This window comes from Ambystoma mexicanum, chromosome 10 (assembly GCF_040938575.1).
Source record: "Ambystoma mexicanum isolate Mex_15411 chromosome 10, UKY_AmexF1_1, whole genome shotgun sequence".
Lineage (NCBI taxonomy): Eukaryota > Metazoa > Chordata > Amphibia > Caudata > Ambystomatidae > Ambystoma > Ambystoma mexicanum.
Window position 1 is genome coordinate 1,063,090,346 of NC_090932.1, and position 19,333 is coordinate 1,063,109,678.

The window sequence follows — 19,333 nt, forward strand, 5'->3', positions numbered from 1 at the left end:
ACAGTGGCATGCATTGATTTATAACGGCATGACGCCATAGTGACATCATTACAGTAGACTCGAGCTAACAGCCCAAAGTGAAGTCTGCTCAACCTAATGGCTCGTCTGCCAATTCAGTTTCCAAAAAAGTAATAGCCATACACTGTCATCATTACTAAATAATGTTATCTGGCTCATTATAGCTCACAAAACGAAGACATTTATTCATATGTTTAGGAAGATGTATTTCAGACTTAGAGGTCCTTCATCAGGGTTGAAATCTATAACAAGACATACAAAAAGTATACGTACAGAAACAACAAAAAGTAAATTATAAAACAAACAGTTATATTTAAATTGAAAATAATGAAATTCATATACATTATAATAAGATAGAATACTTTACCTAGCCTGCACTTTAAACCACTACAAATACTGACATAAAAGCAGAGAAACCTGTGAAAACAATTAACATATACAAAACTGGGAGCTCTGTGGTTTTAACCCAAAGACATGAAAGAAATGTCTGCCAACAAGCTTCTCTGCATGATTTCAACCAGAGTGGTCCTACACCTGGGCTGAAAAGTATTTTTGCACCTGGAAAAGACAGATTTACCAATCACAATGTGCCTGTCCCATGCGTGCTTGTGCATTCAGTGCTTACGGTAAAGAATTATTTCTTATATAAAAAAAGGGCATTTTGGAACTTGTTTTCCATGGCAGGTGTCATCCGAAAAAGGATCTAGTCCCTTTTCTTTTTTAATGGTGGTGGGCATTTTCATTTGTCATTTATTTTTTCCTCTGACGGGATTTGACTTGCACTGAGCTCATCTCCCGTCAGGCGAAAAATAAAAAAAGTAAAACTATCCGCACCCTGGTAAATCCTGGGGTGCGAATAGCTTGCATGTGGTGGAGAAATAAAATCATAAAAATGGTCACCGCAATTTAAATATAAATGAGACTAGGTCGCTTTTCGTATGACGGTGTCCATTTTGGAATTTGATTTCCATTGATGCTATCATCCAAAAGGGACCTAGTCCTGTTTTCATTTTAATGGCAGCAGTGATTATTTTTGTCTTTTTGTCATTTTCTTTCCCGATGGAATATGGGCTCGCGATGAGCTCCTCTCCTATGGGACAAAAAATTCCTGGATGCGAATAGCCTTCATGCCCTGGCTAAGGGTGGATATGGCGTTTCACGTCCTGCAGCCCACGCTAAGGCCCCCGCTTCGTTCTGGCCTCCCGAGCTCAGGCTAGCGGCCGTTAGACACCATGTCTGCCGCCCAGCCAGGACCTGAAAACTACATTGTATTGTGTCAGCGTTAAACTAAGCACAGAGTTTAAACAGAGCAAAAAGTTCCAAACACCAAAAAAGTCATCCTCTTATCTGTTAGCTCACAGAAAATGCGCTAGCCGCTGGCCTGGACGCACCTCGGGAAATGAGAGTGCACACAAAGCAGCGCACACTGTTCAAATTCCACTTCTCAGAATGAGAAGAAGTGTGCATGCATAAAAAAGCGTAATGACGTAAGACGTTCACCATTAGTACTGGTAAGTAAAAACAAACCTGAAGGATCTTAACTATGTGAGAAGCATACCGGAAATAAAGGAAAACACGATATTCGTGTGGACAACCAATCAGCATAGTAAAGCAAGATAAACATACAAAGAGTCTTGATGACTATACCCAGAAAAATAAACAAAGAAATACAAATGAAAATACACAATATCAGAAAAGCACTCAGAACAAGCACATTAAAGTGCCTTATCAGACGGTTGACATTTTTGTACATGCATACCAGTTTGTGAATCAATACTCTATATCCCCCCATTTGTGTATTTGTTTATTATTTTCTCAGGTTTCTATGCTTGTATGTTGTGATTTGCAGCGGTTTAATGTGCAAGCTAGGTTAAGTACCCTTTTTTGTATGTTTTTTAAATTTTTTAAATTTTTTTTATTTATTTGATCTTTACTCAGTTACAACTAAATTTTGTCAAAACTTCCACGTCTTCAGGATCTTGTTCTCTGAGAAACTGCAGAAACCTCCCCAAAGCTGGCCAAGCCATTTAAGCTTGCTTAAATTCCTGATTCTTTATTTCTTTGTCCTGGGTCTGAGTCCTGCATAGTGCAGCCGTCGGGCTGTAGACGGTTAATCTGATCAAGAGCAAGTTCAATAAGTTTGGCTAAAGCTGTGGTCCATCTTGTGCTCTCGCCAGAAATTAATCTGTTCCACAGATCGTTCTTTTGGAATATCCAGAGGTTTTCCGCCAGAGAGGGGAGGTAGATGTTTCTGTTTTCGTTCATTTTTATGCACTCTATCACAAAGTGCTTCAATGTTTCGATGGAAGATTCCTTTTTGCAAAGGCGGCATCGCTTGTCGGTTGAAGCTCCTCTGATTGTTATGATCTCTCTGGTTGGCAGTAGGTTGAGTCTTGCTCTCATAATACAGATTCTCAGGTTCTTGTCTGGGAACTTGGCACAGTAATTCAGTGGTTTTTTCGCCTTATTGAATGTTGGAGGCAGGTGGTTTAGAAGTTTATTCCCCACCGCTTTCTCTGTTGTCAGAATCCAGTCCGTTCTTCCGTTTTTCTTTTAATTCGATCTGGATTTTCTTTCAGCTCTTTTTCAGTACATTCAATTTTTGCCAGATCACCCTTTCTAGCTTTAACCCATTTTTTCAGAGCCTCACATTTGCCTGTTTCCATTTCATCCTTTATGATGTTAAAGATGGGGAGCGTGTCCGACATGATTATTCTTCTATACAGACGCATCGCACTTTGATCTACCATGGACGCTAATGACATGAGCCCCAGCTCTCTCCTGATAGCCGGCATTGCAGTTGATTTAGGAAGGGCCAACACTGTTTTCCAAACATAGCCTTCTAATTTGCTCCAGGTGTTACGTGGGAAGTATAGCGAGGCCTCCATTCCATAAGCCAAACCAGGAACCACTTTGGCTTTGTAAAAGGCTATTGCCGGCATCAGTGAGAATTTTCTGAACTTGCGATCAACTGCTCTTATTTGGGAGGTCAGGCATGTCGCTTTTTCCCATAGTTGGTTTTGGAGACTCTTTTCTGTTCTGGAACTGTCCATTTGAATCCCTATATATTTGAAATTTTTTACTATTTCGATTCTGGTGTTGTCGAGGAACAAATTTGGTTTATTCGTCGATTTACTGGGAACTTTCTCCATCACCAGAATTTTTGTCTTTGTTTTGTTTAGCTCCAGGTGGTTTTCAGCAATGTAGTTCTCCAAGTTACGTAATTTTCTTTGTAGGCCCACTTTCGTCTGATCGATCAAAATGACGTCATCTGCGTACAATAGGCGTGGGATATCCGTTTTCCCGATTTTCGGGGGGAAAGATCGGATTTTGCTTTCTGAGAGTTGGTAGTCACCTAGAAATGCTATAAACAGTGCCGGCATCAGGGGACAACCCTGCTTAACCCCTCGCTTCATGATGATCTCCTCCGATAGGGCGCTCTGATGGTTTAATTTAACTCTAATTTTCGTATGCGAATGGAGGGCTTTTATGGGATCCAGTATTTTGTTTGGACATTTCCAACCTTGCAGCTTTGACCACAGTCTGGGCCGGTCGATCTTATCAAACGCCTTTGAGTGGTCCACGAAGGCCAGATAGACCTTTGGTGCACCCTCCTTGACCTTGGCTTTCAAGATGTTTATTAACATTAGGTTGATTGAGGTACACCCATTTTTTTGAAAACTCGTTTGTAATTGATCTTTAGACTGGCTGTCTTCTCCCCATGCTCGGAAATGCTTTAGCAGGAGGGTTGCGTATATTTTGCCTATTATGTCCAAAAGGGCGATAGGCCTGTAGCTCGCTGGTTCGTGTCTCGCTCCTTTTTTGTAAATTGGGACTATCACCGCTTTCTGCCAGGATTCCGGAACCATGTTCGTTCTGCCACATTCTGCAAAGATCTTGCTGATCATTTCAGCCCATTTTTTTGGAAACGTTTTTAGGTCCATGGTCGTTAGTCCATCCATACCAGGGGCTCTGGATGTTTTAAGTTTCCGTATGGAAGTTTCAATGTCTTCTGCCTTCAAAAGATCAACCCAGGATGTTTCAGGGATCTGGTTTTTCATTTGTGCGTCCCAAGTCGGACCCTCAAATTCTGTAGTGAAGTACCTAACCCACCTTTCTTTGGCCACTGCATTGGACAGAGAGGAACTCTGGGTGCAGTTTGTCTCTTTTATCAGCGTCCAAAATTCACTCAATTTTTTTTGTTTGTAGTTTGTGCATCATTTCTTCAGTGTCATTTTGATATTGAATGGCTCTCTGCTGTTTGCGCCAGTTTTTGTAGCTTTTTACTTCCTGTTTCCAGTTCTTCCAGTCGTCCACGGCATTAGATTTCTTTGCTATTCTTAGCAATCTACGGCCCACTTTTCTTTTTGTCACCAAATCCTTGTCATAAGCATGCTTGATATGGTCAGGTTTCTTCGCTTTTTTTGTCCCCTTTACTTGGAATGATAATAATAGAGGCAAGTAGTTCGGTCTTTCTTTCCTATCATTCCGGGCATGATCGGTGACTCTGTTCTCCCAGGTCCATTTGATTTTCACAATGTCTTGTTCAGTAAGCCGCAGACGAGTCTGTTGGAGATTTGTTTCAATCGCCCAATCATAAGTTCTTGATTTCGGACTTGATGTTCGCCAAGTGCAACACAGTAGATTGTGATCACTGCGCACGGTTTTTTGGACCTTGAAACTGGTCAGATCGTGTGTAAGTCCATTTGAAACAAAGATGTAATCAAGCGTTGCTTTTCAACCATTACGTTCCCACGTCGGGATATTCGTTTGGTTAGGGAACAGTGAGGCAACATTTTGTATATTTCTTGAGCTGATATATTCATTGCAGGCCTTTCCTCTCTCGATGGTAGAGTCAACACCTCCCCGTTGATGGATGGGTCATTGACGGTAGTCCAAAGCCTCCGTGCATTTGGCGTTAAAATCGCCACAGATGATAAGCTTGATTTTGTCAAATTCGACGTATAGTTGATCAATCGTATCACACATGTTGGAGCAGAAGGTCTTTATTGACATTCGCTGCGGGTTCCAATAACAGTTCACAATGGCCAAGGGATTTTGGAGCCCATTTTTCGTCTTGTCCTTACAGTGGGTTTGAGAGGTAAGGGTGACCAGCGTTTCGTATGACTGTTTCCACTTTCTTGGTTCACTCAGACCCATTCCTGTTTAAATTGCGGTTAGCAGGCCCGATGATAGTCTGCCTAGCAGGCCTTTAACTGCAGGAGAGATCACCACTGAGAACCCGTCCAGTGCGGGTTGGTTTACCAGCCAGGTTTCTTGCAGGCAAAGGATATCATAGTGACCCAGATCGACGTCTCCAGATATCGTTGGTTGTGTTTCATCTTCACTTTTTGCTTGATGATTTATATGGCTATTTAACTTGTCCTCTGACTGTTCCCTCCCTGGATTTCTGCGAGAGATGGCCTGCCGCTGATCCTCTCTATTGGATCTGCTAGGTTTCCGACTCAGGTCGAACTGGTCCTTTGTACTTTGACATTGTCTCGGGTTAGTGTTGTCTCTCTCCGTCAGCTCAGTGGGCCATTTCACTGCCCTACCATGATGCTGTGGTTGTCTATATGGATCCTGAGGCTCCTGGGGCTTATACCATCGACTTCGGTGGTATAGATCCTCCGTTTTTGATCGATAGTGGTACTGGAGTTTTGGCTTTCCCACCTTTTCCTCTTCACGATCTTGTCTGCCCATCTTCCTTTTTAGTTCCGTCAAGCGAAAGCCCATTTGTTCGAGCTCTTCATAGGCTGACTCATCGATGTATTTGTTGCCGGCTGATTTCAGATGTAGAAATGCTTTAGCCTTCTTTTCCCTGTGATAGAGTTCCACAAGCACGAGATCCTCCGTTCTAATCTTTTTCAGAGTTTAATTTTCTTTGTTATTTGGAGTATTGTCGATCTATTTAGAATTAGAATGTTTTTATCCACTTCCATTTGTTCAAGCTTGAAGACTCGTATCTCTTCTTTTGTCTTTTTTCTATTTTCAAATTCGCCTTTTTCTGCGCGGTACTTCCGCGGGCTTCTTCGGTTGTCGGCCTCCTCTCGTGCAAATCGGGATTTAGATGGACTTCTTCTTGTTCTGGATTCATGACTTTTGACCTTCTCGTCCTCTGCACTCGATTGGGATGTTGCTTTGTGTGAATCCGGCGGGATTGTTGCTCTCTTATCACTCCAGACGGATCCCTCCTTGTCCGTCTTGGGCCTGACTGTGGGGTTTTCGTCCCGTTCTATGCAACTTATTTTTTCACCACCTTCTGTGCGTGGCTCCCTTGACTCATTACATCCCTTTTCTGAGTTTGTGGATAAGTTCCTTAAGTCTGAGCAGCCTAGGAATTCATCCACGGTTCTTGGTGAACTCGGTGAGCCGATCTCCTCCGACCGTTGCCTTGGCTCTAGTCGATTATCCTTTGTTCGTAATTCGCCCTGGCTAGACTCCCTCACGTCAGATTTCGCCGACGTTTTGATATCCATCTTGGGGTTTAACTTCCTTTCCGTCTGGAGGGTTATAGGCGGTTTTGTCCCCTTCGATTTTCTCTTGTGTCAGTATCAAAAGGGTTTTCTCTTTTCCCTTTGACCGTACTGCGGCCTCTTCCACTGCTTCTTCGGGGGCAGATGTTTTTACTAGTGAGTTTCTGGACAAGATTTCCATGGTCTCGATCTTTTTTTCCAAAGCTTCGATTTTTCTTTCCCACTGTTTTTTTTTTTATTTTGAGCTTTATCTGTTACCTCGGGACGTGATGTTGTTAATAGTGGATTTCTGATCAGGGTTTCCATGTTCTCAGTCTTTTTCTCCAGGGCTTCAATTTTTCTTTCCCACTGGATTTTCTGATTTTGAACTTTATCTGCAGTTGCTGGTATGAGGCTTTCCATCTGGACTAATTTCTCCATATTCGATCAGATTGCTGTATTGTCATGTACGTTTTCTTTTATCGCTTCATACAGTTTACAGAAAGGTGCTAACACGATAGTCATGGCCGACATGATTGCAATCATGTCCGGTTTCTTGTTTGGTGATTCATTTTGTAATGCCACTGCAATGTCACTCAGTCGTCTCTTTTTAGGCGAGACTTGGGTTTTATTGGATCTTCTCAATGGTGCTGATGAGTCCAGGACCAGGCATTCCACTGGTGATCTTGGATTCCTATCGGTGTTTACCGAGTTTCTTGGGGATCCAAATTTCATATGCGGATTTTCCTTGTGCGGTTTGGACAGGTCCCCTATTGTCATAAAGCTTGAATTGGACTGAACCATGGACAGATGGGGCTTTGTCCAGGCCAGACGGTGATCTCTGTCCTGCTGTAACTGGGACATTCGGTTCGGGTCCCTATCTAATTGGACCACCTTCACCCCCTCTTCTTCCTGCTCATCCTCCAGAACTACTATCTCCTCTATGGTCGCTGGGACCCCTTTTGGGGCACTTTGGGTCTGGGCGATGGGGATCCTACCTCTTGGGTGGCCCTTTGAGTTCGATGGGCAGGTAGCTGGACTCTCAACCACATTTGGGTTTTCTGTATCCGTGCACGGTTCCTTTGTGGGTGTTGTAGCTTTTCCTGAGGGGTGGCCTCAATCTGCCCTTGTTTGTCTCTTAATGTTGTAGATGAGTCAGTTCTCTGTTTTTGGGCGGGCTGAGATTCGATTGCTATTTCAAGCATTTTGGCGTCGGATATTTCCGTCTCTATACTGTGTTTTCTTTTGTGTTGTTGTGTGAAGAAAACCTTTAGCGGGCATGAAAAAAGTGGATTGGGCAACCCTTTTGGCATTGGTCCGCCTCTTCTGGTGCTTTTCCTTGCTTTTTGTTCCACCAGTAGAGTTTTCTTTAACACTCTCGTGTTCGCCGTCTTTTTTGATCCTTGTGGCCTGGCTTTAGCCGGGGTGTTGGTTTTGTTTCTCTTTTTCCTTTTTTCACCCGATCCAGTTTTGAGTTGCTCGCCGTCAGTTTCCTTGTTCGAGTCCTCCGGCTCTCCCTCCGTTTGATTTTCACTCTCCAAACCATCTTCATCCGATTACGTGACTTTGTCCGGGTCGGTGTCTATCACTCTGTCACTGGTCTCTCTAAAGGACTTGGGGGCCCTTGCCAAACTATTGCCCAGCCCTTGCGTGATTTTGTCGCAGTCACGATAAGTGTCGTGGAGCAATGCTTGAATGCGGATCACATTGGACTCAGATTCCCCTTTTTCTGTTGTAACTGGGGGCTTCATCCCCGCTTCCCATTCAGCGCTAGGGTTTCTTCTCACCCCCTTACTTGTTGGACGGTGGGGCGATAGGTCATTTATTTTGGTTACTTCTTTTGTTTCTAATCCCTCAACTGGCTCTTTTAACCCCCGTAAACTCCTCTTGTCCGGGTTACGGGCACTCCTTCGATGAACTTCGGTATTGCTCTCTGGTTTAGCCGGGGAAATGACTTCAATCCGGTCCTCATTTCGCTCCAGTTACAGGCCTTCTTCAATCCCGCTGCATGACTGACGATTAGGATCAGGCAGGCAACTTCCTCCGACCGCGCCCGGCGGCGATCCATTTCGTGGCGCCGGACTGGTTGTTTGGCCCTGGGGAGCGGGAGGAGGCATACGCAGCCTCACTTGGCCTCCCGTCCCGCGGCCCCCAAAAGCGGTCGGATTGAGCCGCTCGTCTGCTCGTTCCTCCATCGGTAACAGAGACGTGGACTGGAACGCCGTTGAGGAAGCGGGCGCTCGCACTTGCCCTCGGGGATCAGGTAGGCTGGTATTTTCTGCTCTGTTTTTGTGGACGAGTCCGTGGACGAGTCTGTGTGGTGGGTCTGGTACACGAGTCTGCCCAGGGGTTGTAGATAGAAAGTCTCGGATCGAGGGTGTCGCAGTCGGTCTTGGTGCCGAATCAGACTTATTCCTCCTCCTTGTACCCGGGCTTTGCTGATTTTGTCAACGGTGAGTCCTTCGGGAAGGTTTTCACACTTTTCAAAACTTTCAGAGGTCGGACCTCTGGCTCCATGCGGCTTCGGCTACGCGTCTGCAGCGGACTGTTGCAGACTGGCTCGCACCTCAGGCTCGCAGCTCCGCTCACGGCTCCGCAGTGACAAATTGTTTAGTAGGCACTTCCTGCACAACGATGTGGACTGCTGCAGGCTTGCAGCTCCGCTCACCGCTCCGCGGTGACAAACGGCTTTAGTAGGCACTTCCTGCACAACGATGTAGACTGCTGCAGACTGGCTCGCCCCTCAGGCTCGCAGCTCCGCTCACCGCTCCGCGGTGACAAACGGCTTTAGTAGGCACTTCCTGCACAACGATGTGGATTGCTGCAGACTGGCTCGCGCCTCAGGCTCGCAGCTCTGCTCACCGCTCCGCGGTGACAAACGGCTTTAGTAGGCACTTCCTGCACAACGATGTGGACTGCTGCAGACTGGCTTGCAGCTTCGCTCACCGCTGCGTGGTGACAAACGGGTTTAGTAGGCACTTCCTGCACAACGATGTGGACTGCTGCAGACTGGCTCGCACCTCAGGCTCGCAGCTCCGCTCACCGCTCCGCAGTGACAAACCGCTTTAGTAGGCACTTCCTGCACAATGATGTGGACTGCTGCAGACTGGCTCGCACCTCAGGCTCGCAGCTCCACTCACCGCTCCGCGGTGACAAACGGCTTTAGTAGGCACTTCCTGCACAACGATGTGGACTGCTGCAGACTGGCTTGCACCTCAGGCTCGCAGCTCCGCTCACCGCTCTGCGTTGACAAACGGCTTTAGTAGGCACTTCCTGCACAAAGATGTGGACTGCTGCAGACTGGCCATGCAGGCTTCAGCTGCTCCAAAGAATGCATCGATCTTCACAATAGCCAAACACAGAGTATCTGCACAGTCTGAGTTCTGAATTCAATAGTCTCAGCTCCACCAGGTGGGTGGTCCAAAGATCTGGGGCCTGCTGCAGATAGGCTTCTTTTCCCTCCTTGATTCACCTTGTTACTGTGTCGGCTCCATACTGCTAAGCCTGGGCTATGAGCCTCGCTGACACGTCCCCTGGGTGCCGTATTTTAGAGATTTTTCCCTGATGAAGGACAAGGCTAATTGGCATCTTCCTGTACATATGAATAATCATTGGATATCTACCGATATAGCTATCTTATTTATAATTTCATAATTTTTATTTTTGTGCATTTATTTATTTGCATGTTTATGTTTGCATTAAACATTTTAGCAAAACAAATGTAGAACCTATAGAAACACTCTTTCCAGCTCTCTCTTAGTTAAGGTGCATGTCTTTGTCTGTGATCCTTTACATTAGTCATGCCATTAGATTTAAAACATCTGCTTCTTTTACAGCAATGGTTCTAACACGTTCCAATAAAATTGAACCATCGCGATTAACAAAGGCATTTGAGTTCCTCCTATAAGTAGATGCCACCAGACTTCGAGGATAGAATTCTAAACTTCTCCACAAAACGACAGAAGTATTATGTACGTTTTGAGGTGAAAGTTGAACAAGTAGTGAATAGGTGGCAGAGTTCAGCTCTGTTGCAAAACCTGCATTAGGGATATCTCCTTGGGATCTGGCTGCAATGATTTCATTGGATCTACATAGATTGAATCAGATCCTCATGAAGGCTGTCTGTATTTTTGAGTTTGGACATTACCAAAGGTAGGGTTGATCCTCACCTTGTTTTCTTGTTTCTGTAGCCAACTGCATATGCAATTCTAATTTGGTTACTTCCTCCATAGTCTGAATCCAATCACATTCAGATAGTTTTTTTTCCACCTTTCCTAAGTTAATCAAAATATCTTCCACCGAACAGTTTGTTTCTTTTAGTATCTTGCTGCATCTGTTACCCCATGCACTTAAGTATTTGGTGCAGACCTTCAGGAGTTCATTATGAATCCCTTTTATCATGGATGGAGGATTAAGACAGTTACACTTTTCAACCAAGCTTAGTAACTTCCAATCAACTGAAAATTTGAGGGAACGTAATCCCAGTTCCTTCCCTACCACCTGGAGGGGGATCAATCGGGGGAGCCCGAACCTTTTCTTCCAGACAGACCCTTCCAAGAGGGCCGACAGTTTTGCAGGTAGATCAACAAAAGCCTCAGAGTCATTGGTTAAAACCGGCACAACTTTTGCAACATAGAAATTTATAATTGTCTTAAGTGTAAATTTAAAGTACTTCTTCTTCGGTATTAGTTTTGCTGATGTTGATTGTTAAATGATTTCTCCCTGCCTATTCCTGTAGACAATTTAGCTGTCTTTGGAGTCTTGCTGCAGTATAGTCTAACAGCAACAAATCATCAGCATATAGAAGATGTGTTATTTTCATGTCTCCAAACTTGTGTGAAAATATTCTGCAATCTTTCATCAATTCCTCCCGATCAGCAATGTAAAAATTATAAACGGCGGGTGCCAATGCACAACCCTGCCTTACTCCTCGAAATGTTAAGATTTCTTCGGGTAGGTTGCCTTTCATAGATATGCAAATTTGTACGGTCGTGTTATTATACAGTCCTTGCATTTGTTCAAGCAGGTCGGGTGGGCACTGTTTCCCGGCAATTTCTCCCAGAGAAGTTGTCTAGTCAGGCTATCGAAAACCTTAGTAAAGTCCACAGATCCCAACTGGAGTTTGTTATTATTCTCAATTATTTTACTTTTCAGCAGATTGATCAGGAATGCCAGAGGTGGGGTTCCAATGCCTTTAAGAAAACCCGCCTGGAAGTGATCGCTCAGTCCATTATTCTGGGTCCACATGGATAGCCTTTTCATGAGTAAGGTTGCATTTATTTTCCCCAGCACATCTAATAGCGATACAGACCTATAATTATTTGGTTCCGAATGGCTGCCAGTTTTAAATAATTGAAGTTGACTTTATATACAGTATTATACTATTATAATCTCTTTCACAGACTGTACACCTTCTTAAAAATGTGACAAATATTTTGGGATACTCCATTAGATTGGCTTCTGAAAAATGGAATACCTTTGATCACGCTGAAGAAATAACATCCTGAAACTGTTGAGCTGATTAAGCAGAATAAAAGTGGTTTCCTCCTGAAAACTGTCTACAAATCATGATTTGAAGTGTTAAGGACTTCTAAAGATTGTTTACTAAAAAAAAACGTGCTAAATTTATGATATATTTAATTGAAATTGATTACACCCTGAATATCATTACCTCTTTTATGCTTCTATTGTGAAGAATTCGAAATATCCTTAAATGATTAGGCAATACCAGCCTCTGATATTGTGCAGGGGACAGGAGTATCCTTGACATGTGGGTACCTTTTTTTTTACTGTTCTGGTTTACAATCTATGTGCAAGGATTGTTGTTGTCTGCCCTGCACCTTTATATTTCTGAACTTCCTTTACTACCTTAAGTCAAATATTATCTTTGTCTTGGCAACTGGTGTGCACTTTGGATAACTTACTTTTATCAATAATATCAGGGCACATAATATGTACACACATATGGGCAAATACATTGCTGCAGTGGCCCTATTTATTTCAGCAGAGAAGGCATTTGATGCAACATGTTAGCTTTTTGGGGTCTTTACTAAATAAGTTTGGTTTTGGTCAATGTTTAATTCCTCTTTTTGGACCCATGTATTTAGGATAAGAGGCATGCATGCCCACCAATTGATTTTACCTGAAGGATTTGATCTGGAGATAGAGATTGGTCAATATCACCACTTACCACCTTTTTTGTTCAATCTGAACTCAAGCATCACAGGGCTCTATGCACCAAACATAAGAAATCCTGTGTGTATCCAACAGAGTGTCAGAGATTTGCACACTGATATGTGCAGATGGTTGTGTGGTTTTACTTGGAGGATCAAAACTACTGCTTATGTGTACTGTTGGAATTGTTAAATGTCTTTGGTAGAATCTGAGGTCACACGGCCAACTGGAGAAGATCATAGGCCTATATTTTGCTCTCTTTTTTTTCTCTCTCTATCTTGTTTAAGCTGATGCTAGTGAATGTATCCAGGATACTTGAGAGAATGAGTGAAGCCATTAATAGATAGTCTCACCTATATACGATGCTCTGGGTTAGATTGGAATAATCAAAATAGTAACTCTTTCTAAATGTAATTATACTTCCAATGCTGTATCACTCCCCTTGATGAAGAAAGGAAACTGATCTTCTCATCACAGTTGCGGGAGCAGGGAAAAAAGAGAAGTTTGATTGGCAGGTTCTGCAGATGACACACAGCAAGAGAGGTGATGGCTGGAAGGTTTAGCATGAATCATCCAGGCCCTTGTGTTGGGGACTGGAAACACACACATTACTATGCAAACTCACAGTGCTTCTCAGCCCCTCCTCTCCTGAAATGCTGCAATGCTCCCAACGCCAGCTAGGATGTCACAGCCATGTTATCTTCATTATTCCTAAAGGCTGTCCGGATGTGCACATATGGTTCATGGTTACAAACATTTTCATTTTAGGGTCAGTGTTGGGAGCAATGAAATGTGCACCAAGGCCACCAATGGGAATAAAGCCCTTAGTGATTCAAGCATACGTACATACTTGTGAAATTGAAAGATTTCTGTTTATGTGTCTGCTCCTAAAATGATCATTGATTTTATGGAAAGGAGTCAGAACCCATTACTGATGCTAGTTCTCCCTTTCCGTTTCTCATTGGGGTGTTTCAAAAGAGTACAATATAATTATACCAACTGTCCATCTTGAAACGATAACCTTCTACAAGAAAAATAGTGTAAGGTTGTTGTAGGATTTTAAAATGTGCTTTGTTCAGTAAGACACATACATCATTAATATTATAACTGCAGATGTACTGAAAGTCAGCATTAGAAATGAACAGTTGGAAGAGAAAGTGCAATCAAATAACTTTTTATTGTAGCTTTTGTTGCACAGAATACACACAATTGTGTCTCTCAAAACCTTCTTCCTCATTGAAAAGGGATGCACTCACATTAAAAACAATGATCTGTTTCTGCTGCGAACACCTAAACCATACGTAATTTACAAACACACACACCAACACGCGCACACCAACACACACACACACACACACACACACACACACACACACACACATTAATACACAATTACAAATGTAGCTAAACATCATGCATCTAGATCCTTTGATCCCATAGAAGGTCTGTCAGAATGTCAGGATGACCCTGCACAGACTAACCACAACCCCCTCACTCTTTCATACGGTCATTGCACACTCTGGGTGGGTTATGGAGCCCTTCTTGCAGGACACAAAAAATGCACATTATTTCTACAAATACCAGGGCAGCCCAACCCCAAGAGGTGCTTAAGGGTCTGATGTTACTTGCAAACATGAACATCATCATCGTTCACTTTAATATATCTATGTAGGTCTGTGGTACTGAGTGTAGGCTCTGAGGTTGAGCAGGAGGGTTAGATGGGAGGTGAGGAAAGTGTATGCGGAAAGGTAGAGATGAAGTCTTGTTCTCTGTAGAAGTGATGTTTTGAAAGGTACGGAAGTCGGATTGAATCAATATGCCGAAAACAGTGTCGAAAATCGAGGAGAGCATGTTTTGCCGAATCAAATCAGTGTTCAGCCTGGGCCGGTTTAATGACTCAGAAAAGAGGATGAGCAGAATGAAGGGAATTAAATACTATATAATGGGAGAGTGTTGTGTTGTTTTGTATGATGGGTCTCTATGGTATGCAGGGTAGAAGGGGGACAATTGTTTGGGAGTGAACTGCAGGGTCGCATGCTGGATGAACAAATGATGAGTGGAAGATACAATATGAGGAAATCCTCAGATCCATGAGATTAACAAAGTGAGTGAAGTTGAAAGAGGGGGATGTCATTTCACAAACATATCAGGGCCATTGAAAGTGATATCTCTCATCCATGAGATCAGAGTAAGCAAAATCACTCACCCACTGCCATCACAAAAAGTGACACCACGTAGCATTTGACCTCAATTGCATCACTGGAAGTGTTGTCACATGGCCTTGCTGACGTCTTAGGAAGTAGCCTCACTGATGTAAAAAAAGAAAAACTACATTAGGTATACATGAATACAATTAATACTTGAGTTTAAATATACAAATGGTTATTTTGGTTTCCAACCCTATATTAAGCAGGATACTAACTTGGCATGCCTTGGCTGTAGTCATATTATGCCAACGACACACCTCGGAGAACCATCATAGGTGAAGGGCACTGCCTCCCTATGCCAGTTCAGCCTTACGTGTATAGATACTGCAATTGTTTACCGGTTATTTGTTAATAAAGGTACAACTCCCATGCATAGTTAGTGGCATTAGATGCCAACTTTGGTTCCTTTGCAGAGAAACAGCGTGAAATTACCCTTAAACCAATTATTCTGAGAGGATTTGCCTCAATACCAGGATATTGTGGAGGATTATTTGCATGGAGTTTCTCATCCAATCATGTTGCCACAAAGTTGATTTATGCAACTGAACATCCATGTTTGCAGGTACAATGCAGCTTTTTCTAAAGTGCTGCATAATGTACTTACAATTCAAAGTGCCGTAAAGATAGGTGTCCTGGGTACCCAGCTTACTGCTATTCAATGTATTGACCTTGGAATGATGATGGGTTAAAGTGCCATCACATGACCGCAAGCTGTGCACATACCTTTGGGCTCTGCAGGGGGAACATGCTGGGGCATGAGAGATACATACAGGCTGCTTCTATTTTGATGCTGTATTAGCCATATTGTTATTTCTTAAATCATAACGAAAAATGTGACTTAAAAACCACACATCATCAATAACAATAAATGCCCTAGTACTGACAGGTGGTCCAGGCGGACCACGCCTTCTGGCCGTCAAGGTGGTGTATGGTGGTTATGCCCCCTATCCCATCCCCACCATGCCCTGCTTTGTGTGGAGGGGTGATCCCAGGAGTCCGACCCCTCATTACCCAACTTGCCTCCTGACCCTGCCCCTCACACACTATCCCCCGCTGGGACCTCCAGCAGCTGTCCATGAATTCCACAGGGTGGCGTACTGTGTCCTCACCTACGCCTAATTCCAGCTCCGGAGTCCCCCGGAAAGGGATTCTCTGTTCCGTGCCTCCCCAACACACTCAAATGTGTGCATTACTGCCAAAGAATTCTGCCATAAATGTTCAGTAGCCCGTTGAGACTGGTGCACTCCGTCCTGATGACAAGTCTCTGGTCCTCTTAGTAACCCATTCTCGATGATCCGTAGCCACCCATTGCATCCTGCAAGCCTGGCCATCTCCTTGTTCATTATCCATCCTGCAATGTTCAAAGGGTATGAAAACACAGCAGACCCCCAGTTCACCCGTGGTATAATTTGCTACCACCCAAGCAGAGCCTTAGGGCAAAATTGTCCAAACCAATAAAATAAGGAACACAGGTCCATGATCAGCACCCATCTCCCCTGTTGTACCAGATTGTTGCCCACATGTAAGATCACGAAATTCAGATCCAGTGACCTTCGATCTTTTTTTCTCTCCTCCCACTCTCTGCTCCATTCTCTTTACCAATCAGTGCCCCACGACCCACACCACTGGCTTTGCCATCCGCTCTGTTCAGGTAGACACAAGAGAGTATGCTAGACATGACAGTCTCCTTACAGCCACTCCCCCCTCCCATTTTGTGTGAGTTTCACTGGCCCATGCCAACATGCCAAGTGAGGCATGATGTATCCTTTGTAAACCCTGGACTTCTAATTTTGCTTTCCTTGCACCCAAACCTAGCTGTCGTGGTGGCCGCCCCAATCCTGAATGAATGAGGGGTGAAACCTATCCTCCCAAGCTCTGCATCCCCAAGTGCTTTTTTGCAAACTTTCCTGAATTGAAATCTTGAGAGGCACGACCCATCCCTATGCTGGAACAAGGGACCACTCTCTTCCCCTCTCCTGATGAGGAAAGCTCCCAGTAACCTCATCGGGCAGATATCTGCCCTGGCCTGCCTTTTTAGTGAGGCCCCAACCCTGTTTCCCTGCTGATCGCTTTTTTGATTTTCTCAACCATAGAATTATCTGGGCCTCCCCATCCCTTGACAGGTTCTCATGTGATAACCCCTCTATCTTGTCCGTTCTTGAGGACCCCACCAGTTCCACTATCCTGAATGACCTGAAGAAAGACATAACAAATGCTGCCTGGAGCAAAGTCACTTCCCATGCATCTCTGCATATATCCCCCAGGTGCCCCATGATTGCGGCTAATTTCTCTGGATCTAGAGGATGCCTGCTGTCAACTGCTGCTGCCGGCAGAACCACGTTCTGGAATGCCTCTAGAGCACTTCTGCACTGATCTGATCCCACCGGGCCCATAACTAAGAAATTGTGTAGGTAATGCATCATCTGTGCTCCCTTGCATTCCCATTTTGTTGCCCATTCTAGAAATGTGCTGAATGCCTCGAAGTAGGAACATGAAACCGAATGTTCCATCAGATAGATTTGTCAAAGTAAAATTCCCCCTCCCCCACTTGGAAACCCATTAAATGGTAATCATCTGGGTGTAGTGGCAATTATCGGAATGCCTATTTGATGTTGGATTTTGCCAATAAGGCACCTTTCCCCAATTTCTTTAACACAGCCAGGGCCCCAGTAAATGACTCATGCCTTACGGAACAGAGCTCCTCATCAATTGCATCGTTTACTGCTGCGCCCCTGGGAAACAAATCAATCTGAATTTCCCAGGCTCTTTTCTGGGGACTATCCCCATCGGTGAACACACAAACTTTGTCAGTCGTGTGGACCTGAAAGGTTCTGCCATCTTACCCAACCTCTGTTCTTTCTCCACCCTGTCCAACACCAATCCTGATTGGCTTCTATATGCCCCCCCACCTCTTGTGCCTGGGGTAATCATTTGCCCAACCCCTTAGTATGTCCATCCGCACTGGTGAGGGCAAATCCACCGATGGGACTAATGCTCTTTGTTTCTTTTAGCGCACTTGGCCTCCCCTTGCCTGAGCATCCCACAAAATGAACAAATGTGCTTAAATGTGCATGCTGATCTTGCACAGGTTGTTTTAGTAAAGGCCCAACAGGCTCCTTTTCTGTCGCCCAATCCTGTGCTGCTCCAAATGGCCTGAGTCTGTCTCCCTGTCCCAAAATGCCTGCTGGACGTATTGCGAACCACCGTCCAGATCGACCATTAAACCATTGCACTTATCCCCCAATCCATCTGCGCGTTCACTGCCTTGGCACTCCTAAACCTCTCATCATACACCAACCAAGCCCCAAAAGCACAGTCATTGTACAGTGACAACACCAAATGATGATAGGACCATAGCTTCTGGTGTAGCTCAGGATATTTCTCCATTAGTATAGCATAACATATAGATAAACGAAAGGCCCAATTGATTGGAGATTTTTTGACAAAGAATTTTCTATCTTTTCCTTCGCCGTGATGGTCCTTGCACTCCTCTATTCTTCTGTAATCCAGCAATGAGAAAATATCAATGTATCTGTCCTTCTACATCATTTGTTCCTTCATGTCCAGCGACACATGCCATGTAAGCATATCTGGTGTCATTGCCTGCCCTGGGGTGAGGGTCATCTCAGCTGCCCCACTCCTCTGAGGGCACCCCTGCTGATGTTGATAATGCTTTTCGTCCCTCTCTCTCATTTGAATTGCTTGCCCTGCCTGGTGAGCCCCCCCGGCACCTGGCATCAGGCCTGTTACTGTTGTAAGTGGGTTCCCCGTGAATTGCCCTGATGTCTGAACACCCAGTTGGCCTGCATTTCCTCCTTCTTTCAGGGTCCCCCTAACCCCCTCTTGAGGGTGTCCAGGTCCTTGCCCTGTCTCATTGTGATCAATGTGGCTAATTTTCCATGGTTCATGGCCCTTTCTTGCTTGTAGAGTGCCTTGCGTTAACAACTCTGTTTTCTATCTCACTAATGATCACTTTGTCAACCAATGCAACCTCTCCCCGATTGGTGATGACGTTGCCTTTTCTCGTTAATTACGGCGGAACCTCTCCCAATGTATGCACTCCCTTGAAGTATTTCAACCTCAGATTAAAGAATTAGTTAAATATCAACCCCAAATCCCTACAATACAGTCTTTCCGTCCACACCACTGAGCCCGTGCCACTGCCTTAACCCGTCTCCCAAGTCCCCTCTCCTTACCTGTGTCTCCCCATCAGAGCTGGTGTGCCCAAGTGTCGAACGGAAAATCATATTGTGCCTCCTATACTGTATGAATATATGTATGTTGGCCTATGCCAAGCTGTTTATAAGTCGCTTACGGGAAAACCGCGTTGCAAGGTCTTGACCTTAAACCAGTGTAAGCCGCCATTTTAGATCTATCCGCCATTTTCAGATTCTCCCTCTAAAGTCACCTGTGTTCTAAGATGGTGGACAATGTCATTCTGAATGTAACATGGCCGTCTTGACCTCTGTGTATAAACTA